The following is a 9529-nucleotide window of genomic DNA, read 5'->3' on the forward strand; positions in this document are numbered from 1 at the left end:
TGTGATCATGCCTGGAAATTACTACTAACACAGTCTTTCATTTTATCTGCAACTGTGGAGGTACATTTGGGCGTACAAACTTTTTCCGTGCTTTTACACAGTGAAACCATGGGCTACTTGAGCACCTCAAGTAAGAGCAGGCTGATTGTGTTCAGTTTTTCACCCAGTGCTGCAGCTGCAGGAAAGGACAATGGACAAGTTTTAGCTGTATTCATTTGTCTGTGTTTTTTTCTCTACAACCATTACAGCAAGTACCAAGCTTGTTCTTGCAAAAGAATTGTTTTGACAAGGTAAATTTTCCTTTATTATGTATAATTTGTCTAATGCTGAAAGGTTGGTGATTAATAAAGGTTATTGAGGCCAGTGGTGATTATATAGGATATACCACAAGTTATCACACTTAGATCACTTACATACTTCACCACAGAAAACATGAGGGAAAGCAAGTGTCTTTTTAAAGTTTTACCTGAAAGTCCACAGAAACCCATGCACTTGAATCTTTTCCAGATTACACAAATATGCCTTATTTCTCCCTCTCCTCCTCTCCACCCTCACATCAATAAGTATCACTATCTGATATTTTGTAGTATTACAAATTCATTAAAATTTCTTACTGGCTTTCCTTCACAACAAATTAAAATGTCAAATTTTCATATTCCAAAGAGCAAAATGTTAATTACTAAGGATCAGAGGAAGTATGCTTCTCCTTTCTGTGGGAGAGGCAGATTCAGCAACAGTCCTAAGTTCCTGCTCCTGATGGACCAGGAGGCAGTTCTTCAAGGAAGATGATACTTTAACTGAAAGGATAATTCAACAGCATTCATGTTCTATGTTACATACCTTGTAATAATGCAAGGAGGCACTCAAGAAGGCAAATCAGAACAACTATTGAACAGCTGAGAGATCTATCTAGTTTACAAGTTTGTCCATAATATAAGGAAATTTAAAAAGGGAGTCTCGGAGAGACTACAAGAAGCTATAGTACTTTTTCTGGCACAAAAGCTTCAGCAGAAACAGAAAAAATAACGATTTGGAAAATGGCAAGACAGGGCCAGCTCTTACAGTAGGTTCAGAGAAGAAACAGAATTTGAGGGGGCTAATGCCTTATAGCCCTTATCCTGAAAACTTAGTAGAAATTCAAATCTCAGCCTGTGCAGTGTGGGAGGTTCATATTTCAGTATGTTTTTCAGGATTAGGTGGAGAAATTGGGGAGAACAAGATTTTTGAAGTCATTATATGCTTGATTAATTATATCATAAATTGTGTAAAGATACTGTTATGCAAAAACTGGTTCTTTGCAGGGTGGGAGAAATCACTTTAGAGGATAAGTTCCCCAACACAGAGACTGCATATGTGAAAGTATAAAAGAATATTCCAGCATAGAAAAATACTTTCTCTGAGATCAGAGAGCTCACACCTAGTAACAGATTTCAGTTTTAGAGACAGCACAAAAAGGAAGTGAAACATCATAAAGTCTGTGAGAACATAATCAAGAATTTGACTTCTCCTTCACAGGATATTAAGAAATATAAAAAGCCTACCTAATTTTAACTGACTTGCATGCTTGTTTGAAAACAGCAGTCAGGATCCGGCTGCTCTTGACTTGTTTTTTGTTGGCTGGCATTCTGATGTGTTTGCACTGAATACAGTATGTGTGCATTACCGTATCATATCCTGCCAGTACAGTAAGATAGCAGCAGCAGTTCACATGATGAAAAAAAAGTATTTTGGGGAAAATCTAAGTATTTAATTTTGCACTCTAGTAAGGAAATTAAAGAATCTGTGTCTCGGTCTTTAGATGAAAGACTTGGCCACTTATCAGTATCTTTACAGACCTATTCATTTCAGCTGTTGTACGGTTGTAATTCATTATGTGATCCTTATGGCTGAATACAGTAGGTCATCTCAACTTTGGGGCACTGTAAGAGGAAAAGAAAAGTTAATGTTATGGCTCTGCTGAATATTGGGTAGCCTATACTGTACAATTATATGTTTGCTGGGGTAAATTGCCTTTTCTAATTCGTTCTGCATATCATATCTTCTGATGTTCAAATGGCATCTTAAAGTTCTAATTTGTTGGAAGGGAAAAAAATGTATAAATATGATGCATAATTTCAACCCAGTTATTTGTAATAGCTTGCACTCTGCTTCTACAATGACCTGCCTATGTGTTTGACAGCATGCAGTATGCATAATTGCAAGGTGTTTAGCAGTTAGGGTCTCAGGCATGGCTATAATCTTAACCACTTATCTCTCATTACAACAAGGGAAGTAGTTGGATGTTTTCATTAAACTGGTTTAGTGCAAGGTGTCCCTACCCATGGCAGATGGGTTGGAATTAGTTCATCTTTAAGGTCCCTTCCAAACCAAATCATTCTGTTTCTGTGATTCAATGATTAATGTTTCATTAAGCCCAACATAACTGGAAGGCGTGTTTAGGTGGTGGTAACCCTATACCCTAAGCAAGAAGGCAACCTCTCAAGATCCCCTTCTGTCTTATGCACCCCTTACCTGTCAGAGCATAGAAGTAACAAGTTTTTTGTTTGTTTGAGATGATGATCTACTCTAAAATTAAAAAACCATCCGGCTAGTAAATATGAAATATGATCTGCCTGAAGATGGCAGTATTTGATTTGGAAGAATAAATGCTGGCTGAATTGCATTTGGATCCTGTTTTATTATTCATTGTACCACAGCACCTAAGTGACAGGCTGTCAATAATTAAAGGGAGGGTAGGAGAATAGAGGGCACATGTTTCACAGTCTTTTGACCTGCCATAATTTTTCCTTCTCTCGCAGCATGAAGATTCTCTAGTGAGCGCATAGTAATAATCTATTTATAGGCATTAAAACACTTGCATTCCAGTCTCCAGCAACCCTGTCTTAGGCAACCCTTCATTTCTGTTTTTTTTGGGGGAGTTTAATCATTTGCCAGTTAAGATTTTCCCTATTATGAAGTGACAATGCTAAAAATGTCAGCACCCTATTGCTTCCATTTCAAAATTTAAGTATTTGACAATACATTGAATTTACAGTACTAAAAACAATTTTGTGTGCAGATATTAAAAGATTAGTTATGAAGTACCATGTTTAAGTTAAAATAACATGTAGCTTTGAAGGGGCTATCACCTTAGGAGAAAATCAAGTTGATAACTTAATAAGTATTCACTCTAGATTTCTTTCAGTAATTCACAGAATCATTAGAGTTGCCTTATAGCAAATTTCTTCTTTACAAGAGTATCATGTGAAAACCTAGTATAAATAATCAAACAAATCAAATCAAAGCCCAAATCAAAATAAAAGCTATCTTAAATAGAATATTTGGCTTATTCTATCTGTGGAAATCCTGCCTGTATTATGCATAAATGCTTTTTTCACCATCCCAAATCACTCCACTGGGTTATATGGATGTGTGAAGATTTTCCTGTTGCTTTGATTAAAGGCTCCACAATACCCCTGAGGTTCAATGCAAGCCGCATGTGGACATTGTAGCTAGAACGCTCATGACTGGTTATGGAATTGAGAAATCGGTTTCTGGTAATATGGTCACCTTTTATTATTTAGGATAGTTGCTTCCAAAGTAGAGCTGTGGTTCCCAAACTGGGCTATGAGTCTTGCAAGATCAGAAGGAAGGTAAATTTGGGGTCTCTAACCAAATACTGGATTCATAAATCCTCTTCTCATCATAACCAGAGATAAACTCTGTGCTCATAAATGCAGTTCTCTAATACTTGAGGTTATTTGTGCATCTTTTATGGCACAGATGTACTTCTAATCCCTTAAAGGGGTAAAGGCTAAGCATGTGACCTTTGTCTAAAAGGTGTGGCAGCTTCTGCTCCTTGCTTATTATCTATGTAGGAAGTTGGCTTTCTGTGCTGGGCTTGCTGATGGTACTTTTAAGATCACTGACTGTTTGCATCCGTTTGATGTATTCATATGTGCTGAACACGTCCCTGTTGTCACACTTAAATACTGTGTGTCAGGAAAAGGACAACAGCTTTTTAGGACTCTCACAGCTGAAACTGGATATGAAATGCAACCAAATATGTACAGGTCATGTTTAGGTCACGTTAGAATTCACCTTGAAACAGGCTTATGAGCATTTACAGCCAGCAGCTGCCTGCTAGTGAGACATGGCAGGTAACATTGGAGAGCTGCATGTCCGCCCTGCCCACCATCAAGGGACCGCTTGCTGCAGGACTACCGCTGTGCCCCTTCATTTCTGCTGCATATGCCAGGGTAGGCAGGATGATATTCTGCCCTGTCAGCCACCTAGACATGCCATTTACCCCAGTAATTATTATCCAAAGCTCAGAGGCTTACTTTACTTGAGCGTATATAGTCTCCACAACTAATAGTTGAAGCTAGGAGTTCTTGTAAGCAGTGCCATGCACAGGAGTGATGGGGGAAACATTATACCTGCAGCTTTCGACGTTGCCGTCCAAATGACTGGTATGGTTTACAACTGGACTGAGCAGAGGAAGCTTTTAGCAAGTCTAGAACAATGCTCAAATTTTGCACTGGAATATGTGGCAAGACACCAGAACTGTTACCCAGTGCTCCAGAAAGTGGGCAGGTTTTTTTTGCAAGGTTTTTGGTTTGTGTTTGATTTTTGGCTAAAAGCATCACAGTCATTTCAAGGACACAAAGAAAAAGAAAGGAGGAGCTGTATGGGAAATTCCTTAATGCACAGAAACATGACATTTTAAGTAGTTCCCAATTTTAACTGGGGTCATTATTTCTAATCAGGGCTTGTCAGCACATTTCACTTTGTTTAATCTGTGTTGGAGAGCAGTCTTGGAATGGATTTATAATAAAACCAATCACAGTAATTTAGAAGTGTTCCAAGAAATGTAAGGAATTTAAAAAAAAAAAAAACAAAAAACAAACAACCAGGAAGTGTTTTGGGCAGTGGCTCCCAAACAAGATTCGTACATGTACCTTCAAGAGCAAGCAAACAACAAACCAATAAGCCACATACTACCCATGCCACTTCTCATTCTCCCACATACCTCTAAGGATGAGGAGCAGGAAAGTGATATTGCAGGAAAATTAAATTGCAGGCAGGCACAGACAGTGAATACAGTCTGTCTAGGTATAGGACGTCTAAGTATTAAAGTAGATGCTAAAGCCTTCTGAGATCAACCCCTGCCAAGGTAAAATTCTCTGATTTTTTTGGACAAAAGTGGGGCAACTTAACAAAGATTTTGTCTTGACAGCCTCCAGGAGAGCAAGTATGATAGCTCATGATAACTTTCCATGAAGAGACATGTTTGAAGAATAATTTTCAAGCAAAATCTGTAAGAAATTTTTCTCACAAATGTATAAATCAGTAACATCATTCTTGTCATATTCTCTTCCTTCCCTGTAAGGACTCTTCTTCATCTCTCTGTCCTGCCCACAAATGTTTCTGTTTAAAGCAGCCAAACAGCAGAATGGCTGAAAATAGATGACTGCCACTGCTGTATTATTCTGCCTAGTTAGTGTCTGTCTATTAGGCTGATGGTATAAACTTAAAACCTTGGCAGATGTATATTAAAAAAAGAAAAATGCAGTCAAGCATGGCTAAAAGATTTTTTGAAAAGGTAGTCTTTCATTTTGTAGCAACATTTTTAGGCAATGCCAATTCCCTGCAGTCTCTGTCTTTGAAAAGAAGTTGGGGTGTTTGCCAGAATTCATGTTAACTACTGCTGGCAAAAACCTACAGGCATACTGGCCCTTTATCTGGAAGCAGCAGCTGCAGCACCACATTTCAGAGAAACTGTATCTCTCAGTAACCTCTCAAAATTTCATCACCTTGCTCCCATAAGAGCAGCTATGTTAAACATTTGTACTCTTGCAAAATGCATATCCCTAAACCAAAAAAAAAAATATCTAACAGGCAAATATAAAACATCTAGGAAGACGAAAGACACCTTGGCAGGTTATATAAATGCTGCTGTTAGGATAGTTTATGTTTCTGCACTTTGCACATTTTAGTAAGATAGGACATATTCCTAAAAGATTGACCCATATTGAATGAAATGCACATTTCTTCCATCTGTCACCATGGCATGGAAATGCATGTGCTATGTATTATGAAATCAACTAGCCTAGCTAGAAAAAGACACACATTTCTGGGTGCACAAGCCTGTTTGGGTTCCATGCTGTCCTATGGCTGAGGGATGGGAGGGAACAAAACTGACTGAATTAAAAAATGCATAAAATAAGCTTTGCACATTTTATGGACACAATTTTAACTTTTCCTACTGGTGTGTTTCCCAAAAGAGTTAGAGATTGTTTCAAACCATGAATGTTCTGCCTCAGCATAAAGCTACCCAGTTGCTATATGCAATATTGCACTCACATCGTTGAATGTTGGATAGATGGACTCGACTCTCCAGTTTTTATCCATGTGAAAAGTCTAGCATAGATATATGAGGCTTAAGGTTGTAAGGTCAAGTCCTGAATGATATACTGCAACAATTCCACTGCACAAGAAGATTAAATGAAGGGTCCTGCTGCAAAAGTGCAGCAAGTAGATAGGAAATGCCAGAAACAGCTCTCTATAGCCACCGTCTCCTGTGCTAAGTGCAAGACTTAAAAAATTTTGCTGTTGTTTCACTCTCCCTATGCGTACGTCTAACAATATCTGTCATGTGGGCATGGAGTGAAAAGATCCTGTGATGCAACCAGCTGGCTTGGGCTGTTAGCAGGCTATGTCTGCTAAGTGGGATCCCAGGCTGGGAGAAAGCCCATAATGCTTCTTTCAAGGATGTGAGCAGTGTCAGGGGCCTCTCTCCCACCTGTGCATAAACATGCTGTAAAAGAGGTGCTCTTTTTGCTACTTAGGCTCAGCTTCTCTGTCAGAGATTTAATGTCCAGTTTGCATACGCATGTGTAAATATACAGGGGCTAAAAGCCAGGGAAAAAAATAATTGTGAGACTTCCTTTAGACTAAAGGAACTACAAGACAGAAATATGGGAGCATTGGAAGACTCTTTCTCCAAATATTAAAACAGGAAAAGTTTAGCTTGGTCGATACAGGTTTCTTCAGGAGAAAAAACATCAACAAAAGAACTATCTGAAAATGTTACACAGAACATGCAGCCTTGCTTTAACTGCTCAGGGTGTTGCAGACACCTTGAAAAGTTATTCAAGTGCTTTAGAGGAGTCTTGAAAGCTGATGCTCATTGTAGATCTTGATCACCTAAATGTCTAACTCAGGGTCTGAAAATGTGTCTTGGGCATACAAACCAAGATCATTAAAGTTCCTAATGCAAACCATAAATCTGTTCTTCAATTGCATGAGTGTTTCCAGTATTCTCACCCATGTAAATGAAAGCATACTCTTTTGCCCACCTGAACCCTGAGGGGTGTTGTTTGCTTTTTTCTTTGGCAAAGACTGCATCTCCTAATAATATTGCTGCTATCCATAAGGTTCAGCATATTCCTCTTCTACCTGTGTGTGCACTGCATGACACTGTCTAGCCTGCAGGTGAATATAAGTCAGAGGATTCAGAGAGAGGGCTTCCATTTTGCAGCACAAGCAAAGGACAGGACAGCAAACACAACTATCTATGGTAGCTGCAGAAAGCATTGTACTATTACAGGAAATCAGTAGCAAAGCAACTGCATGTCAGTGGCTGCAAGAACTAGAGCATATGCTACCTAGTTTTGCAGAATGCCACAGCTATACTTCTAAAATCTAGTATTTGTTCAGCTTCTTTTCAGAAACATACAGACTGTCTTGTTACAAAGTGGGATTATTTAGAAGTAATTGCACAAATTGCTTGTCACATACAATATTCCTTTACTGCTTGAGAAACACTCTCTTAGCCGCAGTTAATTTGGGCAGTAGTGCCTAATATTCATTAATTAAAGGTCTGTATTCCCTGTGGATTATCCTGTCTTATTCTTCACTTTGTACACTGGTGTAAATTTGAATTGTTTATGATTATGTTTCCTGTTAAATATTCAGAATGAAGTTCTTTACTCAAATAAATGCTTTGGTCATAACCTGGCTGTCTAAAATAAGCTGAAGTCACTTTTCCATATTATTAACAGAGAGTTAAAGTTGCCCTGTGGTGCCTTATGGTCTTCCAGAATGTTTTGTGCCATGACAAGTCTTTGAAAAGCAAAAAACATTATCTGAACAGATGCCTCAGATCTGTCATGACACTTTCTGGTGGTAGATGCTGGAAATTACCTGTATGAAATCAAGCTGTATTAACTACATGAACTGTAGTTATGTTCAATGAAGTAGGATCAATGGAGGGACTAGTAGGAACAGCTTGGTGAAACTCTGGTTTCGATAAGAAGACAATGGGAACATGGAGTTAAGGTCAAAGGAAAGATGCACTTGGCCTGCCTCATTTTACTGTTTTCTGTATTGGCTTAAAAGTGTTTCGCTATTTGTTGATATATGATTGTCAGTAATAAGATGGGCTATATAGTACAGTACAAGTTGTGGGATGATTGCTTGTTAAGTTTATCTCCTGTGGGAATCTGTGCTGGTGAAAGGAAGTAAATTATTAGTCTTACCTACAACTCTTCAAGTCCTCAGATGCAGTAGTAGGGCATGCACAAAGTAATCTTGTGTTTCCTCCGTAAGGCATGTGGAATTCACATTCAAAGCATTTTTTCTAAGAGGAACAATATTTCAAATTATTTAAAAAAGCGTTTTCTCTAAATTTATTTTAATATAATTAAAATCAGAGGCTTCAGATTAAAGTTTTGATCTGAATGTGAGAAAACATTTCAGTTTGCTCATGTCCATTTCACCTGGCATGCCACTTACAAGCACACTCCTCCAGGAAGCCATTAAGCCATGAAATCTGGACCTCTTTTCAACAAAAGCATTTTAACATTTCTACGCAAACCAGCCACTCCAATCAGTTGTTGGCTGATCATTTGATTTGTCTGTTCCTAAGATAACAACTTTTCATATTTAATTGTTAACAATTTTCATATAGATCAATTGGGGCACTTTTGGGAAAAGCACAGATGAACTGGAAAATGGATTCCTCAGTACCAGTTACCTAATACTTCTCTTTTTGGAAGTTATTTCAAAAGATAAACCTCTTCTTCTCTGTCTTGTAGTCCACTGTTCTCAGATTTTCTTAAGGAAGAGCCTTGCTGTTGGCATTGGCAGTCAGAGACATAACTGGGAGGACAGAGGGCTTTTCTTCTGCCTTGGAAAGGAAGTTTTAGCTGACACTGAAATAGCAATGCTTCAAAAGTGCAGGAAAAGAAGAAAAAAGAATAATGTGAGCCTTTTCCATTTACTGAGGGAGCAGTACACAGCAAGTGTGTCTCCTATAAGAGAAAGTGATTAATGAATTCAGATTGTTACCATGAAGAGAGAAAAACCTCCAACTGTTATCTACGTGCAAAGAAGGGGAATATAAGGCACAAGCAGTATAAGACAGCCTATAGTCACGTAGGAAGGCTGAGGCAGAATAATAAATAGGATACAAAACTTGCCAGTCATTTCCTATGATCCCCTTACTTACCTCATATCCTCTGTAATGGAGGCTGGGAATGAATTT

Source organism: Falco punctatus (assembly GCF_963210335.1).
Source record: "Falco punctatus genome assembly, chromosome: Z".
In the NCBI taxonomy this organism is placed as follows: domain Eukaryota; kingdom Metazoa; phylum Chordata; class Aves; order Falconiformes; family Falconidae; genus Falco; species Falco punctatus.